This window comes from Chelonia mydas, chromosome 18 (genome assembly GCF_015237465.2).
Source record: "Chelonia mydas isolate rCheMyd1 chromosome 18, rCheMyd1.pri.v2, whole genome shotgun sequence".
Lineage (NCBI taxonomy): Eukaryota > Metazoa > Chordata > Testudines > Cheloniidae > Chelonia > Chelonia mydas.
This window is the reverse complement of record NC_051258.2, coordinates 16,563,799-16,581,951: the sequence shown is the minus strand read 5'-3', so window position 1 is coordinate 16,581,951 and position 18,153 is coordinate 16,563,799. Positions and strand designations below refer to the sequence as shown.

The window sequence follows — 18,153 nt, the reverse complement described above, 5'->3', positions numbered from 1 at the left end:
TAGGTACCACCTTCTTTATGAAGGTGTTTTCCTTCATTTTATTTGCAGGGCAGTTGTTAAAATACCAAGGTCTTTTTGTTTTAATAGCAAATTTGCCAAGTGTATCATTTAAAGGTTTGGAATTTTGTTTTCTATTTTTGGTTTAAAAAAAATAAATTACAAAGCAGCTATTCTGCCTGAGCCATACCCAGTTTTCAAACTTAAAATATCTCCGTGAGTTAAAAATAAAAATCAGGAATCTGCATGAAGTGCCAGCAAACCTGCAGTTTTGAAAAGTAAACGAACTTATTTTTAGAGGCCTCAAATCAAAAAAGCACTTAAACACATGTTTAACTTTAAGCATGTGCTTAAATCCCATTGATTTAGATGTGCCTAATTGCTTTCCTGAATTGGAATGCTATCCTGAAACTTGGCCAAAGAGCGTAGATCAATACAGCTTAAGAAACTCGGGGACTGATGCAGAGTCCACTGAACTGAGTGGAAAAACTCCCATTGATGGCAGTGGGTTTTGGATCAAGCCCTATGCTGCGCAGCTCAACAACTCAGGGGCCCAGACCTGCCCCTATTGAAATCAACAGGAGTTTTGTCATTGGCTTCAACAGCGCTAGGCCCTTTCAAAACTCACAATGTTTTTACAAAAAAAAAAATTGATCTAGCCAGTGAATCTCCGGTTTCTGCCTGCTGCAGTTTAAAAAGGCCAATTGAACAGAGTCTGAAAACTGGGCTTCATAATGGAAACATGACCTGAGCTTTAATTCTAACGGTGTGAAAAATACACAATAATAACTACTATGGCTCGTCTTTGCTACCCCATCTTTGACAGATGCAATACACCTTAGTTCCACTAAGGTAACACCTCCTAAACACTGAATTCTGTCATGTAGTAGCTGAGTATTTTTTAATACAGGAACACGAGCTGTAATCCACTCACTTGAAGTGATAGTAAACTAGGATTTTAGCTAAACTCTAGTATTCATTATATTGTGCCTTAGTGTTGAAAGTTTGACCCACTTATATTGACCTCTCTGTTCTTGTTGTAAATGTTATAGGAACATGTGTACCTCCCACAGTGTTTTGTCTGTTTGATAGGAAAATAAACTTAGACTCGCTGAATATTACTTGAATTTTAATGTATATTTAAAATAGAGTAAATTACCTTCCTAGAGCTTCTGTGTTAGTTTTTGTTTAGTATTGTCTCCACATAGTTGACTGGTGTAACAAAAATCTAACATTATATCACATTAATAAAAATAACGGTAGGGGGAAAATAGGGTTTGTGTAACGGTGTATTATTAATAGATCACATATGAAACTCAAGTGTTTGTCTGAATAAACACATATGTTTATAATCAGTAAATGCCCATTGGCCATTTCTTAGGCAGTATGGAAGAACTAAAACTTGTAAGTAGATGGCATATGTAGAAACCCTCTAGGATCCGTTGTTAAAATACAATATTTGTACTAATCAGATGAGCGCAGCCATGCTACAGCCTACATTTCTCTTTTTTTCCACATTGTGTGTTTTAAATCCAGCAAGCAAACTTATTTCCCTTTAGGACTGAAATAATTTGAGGGTGGTCAGGAAGCTGAAGGTCTGTATTTTGTCAGACAAAAATAGCTTTCTTTTTCGTTATTTCTTCATGTTTTCCTTCTCACAAGCAGCTTGCTGTAAAGTACACTTCTTCCCTTCATGAGTTTCTTGCCTATGAACCTTGGTTTAAAACCACCTGACTATTTAAAATATAATTGCAATCGGGGGATGAGCCCTGACAGAGAATTTCATTCACTTTCCCCCTCAAACAGAGAGAATGTGTGAAATCTGAAATTAGTCCAAGAATATTAAGACAAGTTGTACCTAGTGGAGTCATGTCATCCTTTGTGTAAATCCATTGAATTCAGTGGATTTAAACCACAGTGAAATTTGGCCCTGTTTCCTTTGAAGGCTTTGCATGCATCTACCCTATGACCAATTCTGGGCAGGATTACTAGAATGGAACTAATATTGTACATTTCAACCAATTTCTGTCACTCGCTGTTGCTGTCTTGTCCTTCATCTTGCCATGAATTGCCAGACTTGAAAGTTAAATGTATAACTAATGAGCCTTGTATCACCTTGGAGTTGACCTTAATGAATTAAAAGAAAATAATAAAACCGTAATAGATTCTGACTGGTACCTTTTTTGATCAGGTGAGTTAGAAGTCCTTTCTGATTCAAGTAGTGGATAAACCCACCAAAGGCTTGTCCTACTTATATTGCTTGCTGTAAAATTATTGCAACATCGTTGGTTATACAGGTAGAAACACATGGAATTTTGGAGCACCTGGTTTATGGAAAACATTGTCAGCATAATACTCCTGCACAAAGATTTTTTCCACCCCCCAAACAAGTTTTCTGTCCACACCTTTATTTTTTATTTGTTCTTGTTCAGTATCCCACATATCTACGAATCTGAAACAAAAACACAGTGAGGTCAATAGAAAGTCACTCATGGACGTCACTGGGCTTTGGATTGGGCCCTATAGTGCAGCATTTGTTGTCTGCGTTTCTCAGCAAATTCGTTGTAAAAATATTTCCTTAAAAAAAAAAACCACAGCAACAATACTGGTGGTTCAGCTGCACAGCAAGAATGTTCTCAGCTCTGCTGGACTTTTCAGCTGTGGTTAAACTTTCACACCCATATTTTTGGTTTGATTTCTGGCCAGTATAATAGAATTGCAGCATTGCTTCATTTGAGGTTCTCAAGTGATTTGCAAGCAAGCGTAAGTATTTTTATTTCGATTTTAAAGATGAGGAAACTGAGGCACGGAAAGGTTATTGAATGACTTGTCCGAGGTCACACAGAACTGTTCTGGCAGACCCTACATTAGAATCCAGACCATCTGACTTCTAACCTGCTTTTAGTAAATAGAATCCACTTTAACAACTTTTATTTTCCAAATAATGGGCCAGATCCTCCGCTGATGTAAATTGGCATCATTCCATTGAGATCAAGGGAGCTATGCTCATTGACATCAGCTGAAGCTGTGGCCCAATCCATTTAGGTCTTACTCAGTTTGATATTCAATGGTTCATTCAGATTTATTGCCATTTAAAATAAGAGTATTAAAAATTAACTTTTCATTTCTCATCATCCATCATTGATAAACCATAATTTGGGACAAACATTACACAATTTCTTTTCACATATCTTCTCCTTGAGCTTCTTTGTAAAGAGGAGATCACAGTATCTACCACATTTTAATAGCAGAGTTAAATACATGCGCTGAAGACTCTGAACATGCTACGTTCCCTGCTGAATCACTTTCCCCACTAATAACAACATGGTCAAAACAGCCCTGGCTGGTAGTTCGCTTAGTGCAGTTTCCACCCCAAAGTGGCTGAATTTCTGGAGTGGGTGAAGTGAGCTATTATTTATTTAGAGTGTGGTAGTACCCCTAATCCCCTAAACACTTTCCAAATACTGAGGGGGAGAAACAAAGTCCCTGCCCCGAAGAGCTTGCTGTCTAGATAGATAAAAGAAGCGGGGACAGAGATGCAGCATACAGGTAAGGCCCCAGCCCTTCAATCAGATCTGATAGTGCTGATCTTTCCCCTGTGAGAAGTTCCACTGAGCCAAAATGATCAGTGTGCGGATAAACACGTCTTTTGTTTTTAAATAGAAACTATCCCAATCTAAACGTTAAATGAGCTGTTCTTACCTCCAGACCCAAGCCTCGTCTACAACCCCAAATTACTTTAATCTGTGTACTCACAGAACCAGCTCCTGAGCTCAGTTACAGTAGCAGAAACAGCATCAGTTAATTCCTAGATTTATGTATGGATCTTTCAAATAAACTGCATCGGTAGATAGCGGTAGGGAAAATCCACTTGCTACAACATCTTCCCCGCTCTACCCCATATAAAGAGAGACCCTCTAGCAATGTCATCTGCTTTTCTGGATTGTATTTCTGCAGCATGTTGGGCGGGAGGGGTAAGAAACCAGAGCAACAAGATGTACTACAAAGGTTTAATCCTTTTGGGGGAATTGCTGCAACTCTCAGAAGGGTTATCTTATCAGCATTACATTCATTTCTATGCATTATGGATGGGATGTGTAAAACAATATTGTATGGCTTCTCATTGGCTTTCAGTGAATTAAATCTTGATAATACATCACAGTGCTGGGGCAGGAAAAATTAGATAATTCTCTCCCTTTGTATATGATGTTAAGCAAAACAAGAAAACAACATGTTCAATAACAACCCATTTGCAATTGATCTTTTGATTTTTTCTACAGCATGAATAAGGAATTTCCTATGTAGCAATAATGGGTGTGTTACGTGTATGTGCCCTGATATTAATTTGATCCAGACAAACTGTGTTAAACTCAGTGGTTGTATAAAATGGGGCAATTAAATTAAGCATTGTTAGGCAGTCTCTGCAAAATACACAGCTTGTGCTGAGGGGGTGTGATTGATCCTGTTCCATTTCAGACAGCTATAAAGAGTTGGGGCTAGATCCTCAGCTGGTGTATCTCTGCACAGTTCCATGGATTTCAATGGCACTGGGCTGATTTACACCAGCCCGGGAGCTGACCATTGTATATTAATATTACGGAGGGAAAATGGAAATAGCTTCTGCTGTGTTGTCTCTACCTTAGCAACTGGGGTGTTAAAAATCCAAATGCTGCAGTCTAAGGGGCGTTTGGGCTCAGGGCTTACCTGCTAATTTCAACACAAATACCCTGCAGTCTGCAGGCCACGTGTGCAGCTGTTAAAATAGGATCCGGCTGAATTATGCCTGCAAGCAAGTTTTCTCTGTGCCCTTGTGCTAAATGGGAGAAAAATCAGTATTTGCGGAAAGGTGAGCAAATGGAATTCTTCTGACTGGTGTTGCCTTTGAATCATCTCAACTCCCAGGCAGAGATGGCCTCAGCTTCAGGCTAAGGTGGGTTTTTTTGTTTTGTTTTCTAATTCCATTCAGTTTTGTGTTACATCAAAGGGAAAATTCAATGTGCTTTGCTTCTCTGTGAGGTGAAGGGAAGGCTGGTGCTTTGCTTCCATGGAGACCTGGAGTAGTAATCTTGCAGGGTTGCAGGCCACTAGGCTGGTTTTCACCAAAACATTGTAGAAAGAAGAGGGGGTAGGTTGAGGGGAGGGGAATGGTAAATAACAGCTACCTTATCGTGTCCCTGCGTAAAAGTCCTGCAGTTATAGTAATGATGCTTGGTAAGGTCTGTTGCAGGCTAATTGTGAGCAGATGCATCTTCTCTCCTTCCCCGAGTGTTATTTGAGGGCCACCCAAGCTGAAAACCAGATCCAGTCTTTGCACTGTTTTCAGAGTGGTGGGGTTTTTAAGCTTCCCTTGCAATGGCTGAGCCTGTCTCCACTCAGACCTGGAGAGATTGTCACCAGGGATGAAAGAGGGCCTCTTTCTTTCATTCAGCCCTTGAGTAGAGAGAAGGGGGTTTGGTTGACCAGGCCCCAGGCCAGGGAGCTCCGGGGAAACAGAGAGACACTCCAGTAGGGCTTTTACTTATTGACTTGTTTGTATGGTTCCTGGTTGTAAAACAGAGTGGAAGGAAAGGCAGCTAGAGGCTGTGAGGTCAAGGAAGGATGATCTTGTGATTAAGGCAGTGAACTCAGACTCGGTGTGACGGGATGTACCAGATCCTTCCTGGCCCCATGCTGGCGCCCTTGTCACACCTGGATGCAGTTTTCGGTTCTGCCACAGACTCCTACCTTGGGCATGTCTCTTAATCCCTCGGTGACCCAGTTCCCCATCTGTGAAAAGGAGATGATGATACTCCCTTTGTCTGCTGTGTCTAATTACAGGGACCAGTCCTTACAATGTGTGTGTGTGTGTACAGTGCCGAGCACAATGGGGCCCGAATCTTGGTCAGGGCCACTAGGCATTACCACCATGATGATTATAATAAATTGGTGCCAGTCTGGATTAAACCTTGACTACACAGTGACAGTGATTTTTGCATTCAAATCTGAGCCTCCTGAGAACTTTTTCTCTCCTGCCCTGTGACAATGGGTATGTTTACTGCAGAGACAATAGTCTTCCTCCTGTTCACACGCACAGGGCTCAGGTTCTCCACAGCTAGGCATCCTGAAACCAATAGCACTGCGTGGAGTGTACGTCAGGGTGGAGTCTGGCCTGAGATGCTTTAGCAGATAAGTAACAACAGCCAGTTAGGACTTGATCCACATGGAGAGGTTTGATCCTTCTATTATAGGCACTTCTCTGGCCCCCAGCACCGCAGTCCCTGAGTGCCTCACAATCGTTACTGTATTTATCCACATGACACCCCTGTGTGGTAGGGCGGTGCTATCATGCCCATTTAACAGACTTGGAACTGAGGCCCAGAGCAGCTTTTTAAGGGGATTTAGGTGCTTTACTCCCATTGAAAACAATAGAAGTTAGGTGCCTAAATACTTTCAATAATCTCAGCCTAAGTGACTTGCCTGAGGTCATCTGGGAAGGCTGTGGCAGGGCAGGGAATTGATCCCAGGTCTCCCAAGTCCTCAGCTGACCCTGTAACCACTGGACCCTACTTTCTCTCTGCTGATGGAGGTGGAGCTGCCATAGGGGCAGGGCACAATGCCATTTCACCTGGCAATCCAAACCCTGGGTGTGCAGTTTATCTAGTCACTAATAGTGCTTGCGCTGAGTTGTGTTGCTCTACCTACACGGTAACAAACCCACTATTGCTTCTCTTCTCTCTCGCCCCAGAAGAGGTGCCGGTATCCTTTATTTGCTTGGCAGGCTCATGTGTTTGCACATGATGGGGCTGGTGTTCCCTACCGCTAGTATGAAGATGGATGTGCTCATTTTCCTGCATGCAGATGCAGGCAGGTTTCCCTAGCTCAGTGACTGAAGTGGAAATGTCTACTAGGAACGAGGCAAGAATCTGCTTACAGCAGCCTAGCAGAGTTGGGCTTTTCCCCCTTCCTCCTCCTTCTCATCCCAAAGCATCTTTATGGACACGAGGAGCAGAACAGCATCACCATCCATTCCTGACCAGGGCTTTTTCCTCTATTGACCCCCCATCTGGTCATGTCCCTGTGTACCATGTCCTGCCATCTGCTCGGTGGTCAGCCTCTAGGTTTGACTAACCTTGGTTGCAGTTGCATTATTTTATTTGGTCTCCTGTGATCTGTTTATCTTCTGCAGCGTCCCCACCATCATTATCTTGTCAGCCGCAGCCAATCCCGTTCCCTGACTTCACATTCTACTCTCCTTCCCACATCTTCATGTGGCTGAAGATCGTTCTGCTTTACACCTGGTGTCTTCCCGAAGAATTCGCTTCCCTACTGCCTTCAGCTTTCTGATAGCTGTTTCATTTAATGCAGCTGCTTCCAGACCACAGAGTAATACCCTCAATGCACTGGTTGGATACACTTTCACTTTGGTACCAAATTTAATATTTTTACCAGTCCATAATTACATCAGCTTCTGTGCATCACTTGTACCTAAAGCCCATCTCCTTTTAATCATATCCTTGTTGGAACTGTCAGCACTGATCAAGCTTCCTAGGTACACGTTAGATTTTACTTGTTCTAGGATTTCACTGCTGCTGCATTTAAACACTTCATCGATTGTCCCTTTTCTAAGATGCAACCACTTCTTTGCATGTATTGTAGGGCCAAGTCAACCACACCAATTTTCCAAGGTAGCAAAGAGTGTCATCATCCTTCAAACATGTCTGCCAGTTACCATCTGCATAAGCTTAACTCTAGATCACCCAACGTCATGCTCTCCCACTCATCTACCGTTCCTAACATCCCATTTAAGAACTCGATGAAATGCAATGGTGATTTCATGCCACCTTGCCATATCTAAAACTTTGGCTTGAACCAATTGCTTAATTTTCCACCAATTCTTATGGCACTACAGGAGTGTTCGTACATAACTTACCATCTGTAATAACTGGAACTTCATATGATTTTACCACTTTCCAATAATGCTTCTATCAAACCAAATCACTTTTCATAGCACCCTCCAACTGAGGATCTCAAAGCACTTCATATGGGTGAGCGGAGTAAGCCTGGCACCTTGGGGTGACTTGGTCTGGATAATTATTCCCAGAGGGGAGAAGTGAGATACAGCATCTTGTCCAAAGAGACACAGAACTTGTTAGCAAAGACAAGGATAGAATCCAGCAGCATCTTATATAAAGGGCTTTATTTGGCCACCTTTACTCATGCTGAGTAGTCCCTTTGTTCTTGAGCCATCCCACTGAGAGGCAGTGTGGTGTAGTGGGTAGGGCTCCGACCAAGGACTCAGGGTTCTAGTCCTGGACCTGCTTGTGAACAGGGCAGGTTACGTCTCCTCTTTGTGACTCTGCTTCCAGCCCGTAAGCTCATCAAGGCAGGGACTGCCTCTTACTACGAGTTTGTCTACGCTGCAGCTGGGACTGTGTTTCCCAGGGCGGGTAGACAGGTGCTAGCTCTGCTTGAGCTAGCATGCTAAAAATAGCAGCGTGGCGCCGGCCGCACCGGTGGGGTGGCTCAGGCTGACTTCCTGAGTGTGCCCCGAGGCGGGTTTGCACCCGGGTGGCTAGCCCGAGCCGCTGTCTGCGCCAGCGTGGCCACGCTACTAGTGTTTCTGCCTGCAGGTGCTGGGAGGCCACTTCCAGCTGCTGTGCAGATGTGCCTGGAGTGTCTGTACAGGCCCTGTTCTCGAGTGCGGCCCACAGTGATACAGATCACGGTACGAAAATGATGGAAATGGAGCTACTTTATGCAATAAGCTATTATCCAATGTGGATACGGGTGGGTACTGGTGTTTTCAATGGTGAGGGGTATGTGAGTGAGAGCTCCAACACCCAATGTCTTGGAGAGCTTGCTACCTACAAAAGGAAAAGTTTAAATATATGATTTAGCAAAGACTGGCAACCTTCACTGAAAGCCTATTTGTCTTTGTTTCTTGCAGGCTTTAATTGCACTAGTCTCTGTTGTCCATTGAAATATGAGGTCTCAATGTCATTTAATTAAATGCATCACCTGAAAGGCTCTGGCATGGTAAATCAGCAACACACACACACACCTGCCCCCGTTGCTGGAATGTTCATTTGTTCCTAGCTTCATGTCGCCTTATCTCCTCCAGCTACTCTGGGCTAATTCCTCTTTGATTGCAGTGCCACAGACCAAAGAACAAAAAGCTGGACAGATCAGGCTCCCCTGCTAGCAAATCAGGCTGCAAGCTTCTCTGCATCTTCTCTGTTACTGAGCAATGGCAAACTCGCCCCCTCTCCGCCCCCATGAGGAGCAGTGCAGTCCAGTGAGGACCATCACGTGAGAAGGTACAAGTGCACTTTGGGTAATGCATGCAAAGTCTGTTCGGTAATGGATAAGACAGAAGGGATTTCTCTGCTTGAGGATCATTCATGCCATGGTGAACTAACACCTTACTGTGTCTGAGCAGCTGGACAAAAAACTAAAATACTGTAAAAAATCACTGGGTGCCAGGATAAAACTGCCGCTGTCCCAATCATAACAGATTTTTGGATCTAGAATTGCCCTGGCTTACTGGATCAGTGATCCATCTAATCTGATATCCTGTTTCTCTGACTGGGTCCAGTGCCAGATGCTTCAAAAGATGGACTATTATAGAGTAATCTATCAACAGAGGAAATTTCCTTCCTGACCGTTGTGATTTAGGTGTCGGTTTATACCTGAAGCATGAGAGTTTAGAGCCCTTATAACATTTTTGTACCATTTAATGTAACTGAGGATGTTCTCATTACCTATAAAAAGCCTGATTCTTTTTTGAATGCTGCTAAACTCTTGCCCTCAATAATATCTTGTGACAGTGAGTTCCACGAATTTAGTTATGCAATGTGTAAAATATTTTAATGGGTTTTCAATGGTGTAACAGATGGGGGGGGAATCAGCTACTAGATGTTGATTACTAACTGAAATTCATCATCTTTTCTCTGTTTCTGCACAATGGGACTTTTCATTGCTTTTTGAAGAATAGGAAAAACAAATACGTTTGCTGAGACCAAAATCCAGATTAAAGGATTATCTGCATCACTCTTGCATGGAGCAGAGTCAGCCAAAGTACAGCCCAAATATAGCCTGTGGAGTCCTTCAGTGCAGTCCCCACCAACTGCCTTCATCTTTAAACACAGATGTGCTCATTCCTGTCCTAGGTTGCTCTGTCTGGTTCTGGTCCTATCAAGCCAGAGCACTGCATGCCAAGGTCTGTGGTCTCTTGAATATAAAGATGTGGGGTGAAATCCTGGCACCATTGAAATCAATGGGAATTTTGCCACTTACTTCATTGGAGCTAGGATTTATTTTCACCCATGGTTACCTGTTGGGCAAAGGTGGGTCTCCCCTGCTAGAGAGGCAGAGACCTCTGAGTTTCTCAACAAAGAGGCTTGCGGATTACTTGTGCTTTAAAATGTGTTAAGTACACAGAGAGCCTGAAAGGAAGCGAATGTGTCTGAACAGAAGCTGGTTTCCACAGACAACAAGATTAAATCTGCTAATACACTTACTGTCACCAGCCCTGGCGTCCAGCCGATGTGGTGCAGCAAAATGCAGCTAAAATGCTATTGCAAGGATTAGCTCGACTTCCTCACCTGTCAACTGGTTCCAGTCGGTGTGGTGGCAGCAGGGAATGTAGCTGCAGCTGGGCTTGGTTGGGGCCTGGAGGTGGGGGTGGAGCGGAGCAGGAGAGTCAGTTATTGAAATACTTAAGGAGACCTATTTCAGGGGGTTCGGCTCATACCCTGAAAGGTAGTACAGTGTCTCTCTCCCATTGATTTCAGCCGGAGTAGGGTACCTAAAAACCTTTGAGGATCTTGGCCTTAGTGCCTCTAGCCTTTCACATCTACCAACACAGGCTCAGTTCCTGACTTGGTTACAAGTGAAAATATGTGAGCATCTGAGTTTTAGTCTCTAGCTCACAGTGGATGTTTTCCCTCACCCCTGAACCACCCTCCAATTCTGGATAATTAATGATCACAGATCAGGTGGTGTCATAGGCCAGGAGTAAGGTGTGTTGACAGGGAAAGGCAGCTTGGACAGCATTTTCCTGCACAATGCCTAGGCCTAGCTAATGCTATCCGCTCCTCAATTCAATGAACATCAAGTTCACCCCCACACAAAGCCAGGTGACATTCCCAGATTCCTGACACCTTTATTTAAAGGGATAATTTTACCGCTCACTAGACCCTTTGAGCACTGTTCAGTGACAGCCCCAAAGCTTCGAGGAGGAGCTGGCAGATGGAACCACGCAAACAGGAACTGGCTTCCAGGTGGTGCTTCAGGTGCAAAGACATTGAGGATTCCTAACTGCAAACTCACCATGATGTAGCAACCTGACTGGAAAACACTTAGTGTAGCACCGTTTGCTAGATATGCTTTGTGTGCAATCCTTGATCGTATGGTTGGAAATTACAAAGTTACCTACTTCTGAATAGGCTCCTCTTTGTAAACAGCTGTGCACTTAATAGAACATGGGTGCAAGATTGTCCTGCAGTGTCCCCCTCTCCCTGAGACTATTGCAGGAGTTTATCCTGGTGCTTGAACGTCATAAACGAATAGGCAAAGTACCCATGACAGCTGTAAGCAGCGTGAGAGGTTTGGGGCTTATCAAGAGAGTTTCTACCCCTAGTTCCCCGGATGGTTTACAAAGCTGGGTAAATGTCATTATCCTGGTTTTATGGATGGGGGCAAATTTAGGCATAAAAATGCTGACTTGCCCAAGATCACAGTGAATCAGCGACTTAGCTGGGAAGAAAAACAACGAGGAGTCCTTGTGGCACCGTAGAGACTAACTCGTTGTTTTTGCTGATACAGACTAACATGGCTACCACTCTGATAGCTGGGAGGGTCTCCCAATGTCCTGTTCTCTGGCCACTGGACCACCCTGGTTCTTGCCCCACTAGCAAATGCTCACATTCCCTCTAAGGCTCTAGAGGAGCAATTAAGGCTGAAAGTGGCTATGGGTCTATCTCTTTAAGAGGAAGAAAGCAGGCTGAGGTCAAGTGCTGCTGCGAAATGAGTTCTCAGATTGTTCCCTTTAAAACCGTCTTTGCCTAAAGAAGCCAACATATGAATTTAGTGCCACAAAACTGCTGGTGACTTGTCTCTCTTTAAGGATGAAATATGAAAGGGAAAGAGCTCTGTGCTTTATTTCTCAGGGCCAACAGCACTTCAACAAACCAGTCAGGAGACAGAAACTCAGAGGAAAGAGCTTAGAGATAAGATGGAAGGGAAAGGAGCCTAGCAGGGAGAGGAGATGAAGGTAAAACAGCCATTCCAGGAAGAGGGGCATGGACTGGCTGCGTAAACAGGTTTTACTGATGAGATGAAATTAGGAAGGGAGGAAACTAAATCAGATCAGGGAGGGGGCCAGAGAAAGTTGATCATTTAATATTCTTTGTTCTTCTTTTCTGAGGGGAATTTCATGCTGGTGCCAGGTGCTGGACTGAGCCATGGAGGTTAGTGTCATCGGCCCACAGAGCACGGTTCCCCTGGCCTGTGGATGTTGTTATTAATTTGTATTACAGTAGCTCCTAGAGGCCCTGTAATATGAAGGCCTTTGTTAACACCCTTTTATGACAAGATGGGGAGCTACCCCTCCCTGGCTCCATCCCCCTTATATCGCCACGCCCCATTCCAGCCGGGTCCTCAGTAGTCTCTGTCCCCTTCAGGATGGCGGGGAATCAGACGTTCTGTGGCTAATCAGCCCTGCGTCTCCTGGGTTTAAGACCTTCTCCAAAAGCCACACCCAATCCACTGGGTTCCAGCTCAGGACCCTTGTGTGGAACAGCCTGAGCCAGTCCCTTGCTGCTCCTTGAGCTACCTCCTGCCTCTTCTCCTCTGTGGGCTTCCCCAGCCTCTTGTCCAGCTTCTCCCTCTTTGGGGTGTTGTTTGTCTCACCTTCTCACCAATTTGCTGGAGGGATCTGTGCTCTGCAATTCCTCTGCCCCTGGCGGCTGTCCCAGTCCCCTCCTGTCTTGCAGCCCTTTTATCCTGACCTCGACTCCCCACAGCAGGGAGTTCCACAGGTTGCCTATGTACTGTGTGAAGAAGTAGCCAAGTCTGGAGTGTTTTTCTTTGTAAATGAAAAACACTTTTTTTTTTTTTTGAATAAGTATAATTTTTCAAGGGATCTTAGCTGCTTTTACCAAACCTGCCCTCAACCCGCCATTTATTTCCCCCGGTGACTTTTTGGACATTTACCCAAGTGCGGCTGGGCTTTGGGAGCATTCCTGAAGGCTTTGACAGAGGCAGATCAGGACTCTAATGCTGAGCTGCCCTCTGCTGCACGGTGGAGCACTCGGGATTTTTCTTCCAGATGATACAGAGACCTTTTGACGGACAGCTCAGCACAGCCTCACTTCAGAAATGACACATGTCCGACATCTCCAAAGTCACAAGCAGTCTGTGCGCTGCTATTCAATTCTGCTCAGGTGTAACAATCTCAGCTGTTTCAGGGCTCCCTTTAATAAGGGCTTTAATCTCCCAAAAAGCAGCCCTGGATAATTATGGCTCTCATAATGCTGCTGCTGGGTCCCTTTCTAGCAGCCCGAGAATTGCTCTGGCATGTCGGAGAGGCTGAAAAGAACTTTCATTTTTGTTTCTCCAGGGAGGGGGGAAACCCCAAAATCAATAAAACTGACCTTGAGCTAAGAACCGGCTTTGATCCTTTTATGATCGGGTAATTGAGGGAGGCTCTTTCTGATTTAATAAGCAGTTTGGTTGCAGGCCAGATCACACTGAAAATTACGGAAAGGGATGCGCTGCAAAAGCCGTGACAGCTCTCCCTTGGCATGAGGTTATAGTTTAGAGAGGAAGATGCAGAGAAGAGAGACTGGCTTTGGGAAGCAGAGATGGGTGGGTACCACAAATCATTTCCCACTGGCATTAGCTTGAATTTGAAAGTGGATTTGCTTGGGCTGCATACGTGCCCCTTCGGGGTTCGTTTGTGTGGCTGAATTTGCTCCCGTGACTGTCTAGAGGGAGTAAGTTGAAAACTCTCAGGCCCAGAACACTTGTGCCAGATGGATTCTCAATTCTTATGCACAAGCATTTGCCCGCTGTGAGCAACCTATTTGTGATGTGTGCCTAGAAATAGACTTAGTGAACAGACCCCAGTAGGGTGAAATTCACCCTTGGGCAGGGGGCCAGCACAAGACTTGTGTACCACTATGAGGGCTTTAAGGGTTGCTGAGGACTTGTGCTGTTCCTCTGCACAGGGTTGAATTTCACCCACACTGGAGGGAATTGCAGTCTGCTCATGGAACGATCATGAGCAGAGAAAAGAGGTGAATTTATTATCACTGAATACACAACTAGTCACTGTACTCAGCTCTGCTGGGAGATCATTACGAACCAGAGTGCATAGTTCTCAGTGCTGCCAGTTCTCACTATTTTACTGTGAGTCTCCTGATATTTGGTGTTTTTCCCAAAGCCCCAGCTCCTGGAGTCATGTGAGCGTGTCAGAATCTCAGCTTTAATAATAAAAAAAGGTTTCTAGTCTTCATGGTTGCAGCAGCTATGTCTCTACAGCAGCCAGCGGTGTGATTTGCAGCTTGTGTAGATGTACTTGTGCTAGTTTTAAATTAGCTTGCTCACTAAAATAGCAGTGAGGATATGGCGGTGCGGGCTTCAGCGGAGGCTGCACAAGTCCACCTGGCGCCCCTGGGTATGTACTTGTTTGTGCAGCCTCACTTCTCTTTTTACTGAGCTGGTGAGAATCCAGCTAACATGGCTAGGTCTCACAAGCTGCAAATCACACCCCTGGCTGCAGGGTAGAAGTAGCCTGGTGAAGCTTGAAAACATGACCCAAGTGCATCCTAAAGGCTCAGGTTTCAGAGTAACAGCCGTGTTAGTCTGTATCCGCAAAAAGAACAGGAGTACTTGTGGCACCTTAGAGACTAACAAATTTATTAGGGCATAAGCTTTCGTGGGCTGAAACCCACTTCATCGGAGGCATGCAGTGGAAAATACAGTTGGAAGATATATAGATATACACAGAGAACATGATAAAATGGGTGTTGCCATACACACTATATATAACGAGAGTGATCAATTAAGGTGAGCTATTATCAGCAGGAGAAAAAAAACCTTTTGTAGTGATAATCAGGATGGCCCATTTCCAACAGTTGACAAGAAGGTGTGAGTAACAGTGGGAGGGGGGGAAGAAGCATGGGGAAATAGTTTTACTTTGTGTAATGACCCATCCACTCCCAGTCTTTATTCAAGCCTAATTTAATGGTGTCCAGTTTGCAAATTAATTCCAATTCAGCAGTCTCTCGTTGGAATCTGTTTTTGAAGTTTTTTTTGTTGTAATATTGCAACTTTTAGGTCTGTAATCAAGTGACCAGAGAGATTGAAGTGTTCTCGGACTGGTTTTTCAATGTTATAATTCTTGACGTCTGATTTGTGTCCATTTATTCTTTTACGTAGAGACTATCTGGTTTGGCCAATGTACATCGCAGAGGGGCATTGCTGGAACATGATGGCATATATCATGGTAGATTCAGAAACCAGAAGATAACATAAAAAGAACCTAAAATTTATTATTAAAAATAAAATCTCATGCTTTTTGGGGACCTGACTCATAGTTTTTGAGCTATTGGAATTGGCAATACTGAGTTGTTACTCAAGCAAAACTTCCCCTCCCCTCTTGCATGTATTCTTCCTCATCAGAAATCTGGCGAGTGCATCCCCAGTACCCCACACTGTCTGACATCCAGCAGGGACATTTCCATGGGTGGCAAACTGGAGCTTTGCTTTTATCTCTTTTGACATCTCTCCGCTTTGGGATCATTAGCAAGAATGACAATGTGGTGTCGCGATGGAGAGTTGATTCGGGTAATCTCTGTGCATTTCGCTCCAAGATTTCAAAGCACACGTGGCGTTATTTTGTGAACTCAGGCAGTGAGGAAGGAACCACCTTTCTGCATTGCTCACAAGATGGGGAGCAGCCCCTGTGCTAACAAAGGGTATTTTTAGATGCTTTGGGCATGTGGTGTGCAAGAACAGAAATGTTGTTATCACAGTGCGGCTTCTTCGCGGCATCATAAATAAGGAACTAGCTTGCTGCCAATACAGCCCAAGAAAGGGACACAGCAACACACACACACACTCACTGCCGGCATCATTTTTCTTGCTTTTCCTGGAAGGAGATACAAACTGTGGTTGACACCTGGAGTGACAGGAGCCGAGATGGTTATTGCAGCTGACTCACTAGAGCAGGTGAGTCTGATTAGCTCCAGCCAAGGGACATAATGACCGGGAGAGTCTACAGAGAGAATAGAGAGCTGTGGGCAAAAACCAGATTAGTCTTGCAGGGAAAACCTTGAAAGAAACCAAAGCTCAGGAAGAGGCTTAGGCTGAGGTCTGTTTCTTAATTACTACCAGTAAAAGCACAAGCCAGAAAGGCGGGTAAGTTTGTGCACTGTGTTGTCTGTAGGGTGGGGTGGAGGCTGCCTGTTTGCACCCTGTCTCTGGTTTCCTTTTGTCATTACTATTTGTATTATCATAACACCTCGGAGCTTGGACCAGGACCCCCATTGCGGTAGGCACAGCTGGGCGGACACAGGACAGAAAGATGGCTCTTGCCCCTAAAGGTTTACAAGATCTCTGAGCTCCTTCCGTGGGGAGGCTACGGCTGGCAGATCTGGACTCTGCCGTGTCTTTCGCAGATGGGGGTCCAGCATTCCATGGTGGTTTTGTTGTTTTCTGTCATCTAAACTCTCGTTCTTCAGAAAACCTGACGGCTGGTTCTCCAGGGGTGGGCCCAGCACCAGCCACACCACAAGAGGCATGTTCACCAGGCACCTCCCCCAAACTGGGCTTTCGGAAAGACTCGTCATCGGATTTAGAGCAACTGACAGCAACTCCTGGGCACCTGATCCTACTGCAGGGGAGGCAGCACAAAGCTACCCTCTCCACAATCAGCACTAACCCATCCACCAGCCGGCAGCCTCAGGCCTGGACCTCTCGCTCCTCCAGGTCAGGAGTGAGAGTGGAGGAAGCTGGGGCTGCCGCTGGCCCTGCTGTGCCTGCTCTGAGGGTAAATAGAGGGTTTCACTTCTCATGCTCGTACCAGTCGAGGGCCTGGGTTCCATCCTCAGGGCTGACCCATGGGGTCACGTTATACCAGTGTGATGTTCTCTGGGAATTTCTCTCCGAGAGCGACTCTGCAATGTCCTGGGACATCCCTGCCACCCTCCCAACCAGGACGATGGAAGTGCTCAAGAAGAAGCTGCCCCTAGACCATCCATTGCAGGTTTTGTACTGAGCCCAGTGCTTGCTGGGCCACAGCTTTGGGGGTCTGGCCAAGGCTGTGTGAGTCCGTAGTGCAGACTTGGGGAAGGCCAGCTCTGTTCTCATTAACGCTGGGTAACTCCCTGGAGTTACTGCAGATTTAGACCAGCATGACCGGGGGCTTGTTTACATGGGGAAGTATGACCAGTTAGACTGAGTTAGTTATACTGATACCACCCTAGGTGGACACTGTCATTCTGCTATAAGAGGCCCTCTTTCCAGTTTAGTTTATGTAACCTGGGAATGGATTTAAACTAAACAATGGCCCCCCCATATCAGTTTAAATTTCACACCAGATTATACCAGCTACACCTCCCATGTAGGTAAGAGCACACACAGCTCATAGAGCCAGATCCTCAGCTCGTGTAAATCAACTCCGTTGGCTTCAGTGGAGCGTCACTGATTTACCCCGGCTGGGGATCTGAGCTACAGTTACTAAGTCTCAGTGTCTTGATTTAAGGAGTTCTCAGTAAATGGGGCTTGGTCTCTAGTGATTGAATTCCCCCTCTCCTGCATTTAGTAAAGTCTCTGGTTACCTTTTTCCCAACATATCTCTGATTTGCTAGGCATGCCATGAAGCAGCTTTGGCTGCCTTTTTCCAGTTGATTAAAGGCTCATAAAAGTGTGATATACAAACAAGGATGTAATGAGACGTTTATGGGTTCTGTCGCTTTGAGTTAATTGCCAGCCGGTTAGATTTATCACTGACACGGGGTTTTAATTCATCATCATTCCTTCTTTTTTAATAATCAAATAGTGTTTAATTAACAATAACTGGTTTTCTGAGTGCACATTAAGTACACATTGGAGAGATCCCGTAAACAAAATATATGTAGCTGGAGAGATATCTAGAGCAGTTCTCAGTTT

General features: G+C 44.8%; 1 long non-coding RNA gene across 1 annotated transcript; it reads left to right on the top strand.

The window, feature by feature from the left end:
• Positions 1–4,542: 4,542 nt before the first annotated feature.
• On the top strand, positions 4,543–15,469 carry LOC122463260. Its single transcript, XR_006286445.1, has 3 exons — positions 4,543–4,927; positions 9,129–9,293; positions 15,421–15,469. It is a non-coding gene; the product is annotated as an uncharacterized LOC122463260 (long non-coding RNA).
• Positions 15,470–18,153: the final 2,684 nt, after the last annotated feature.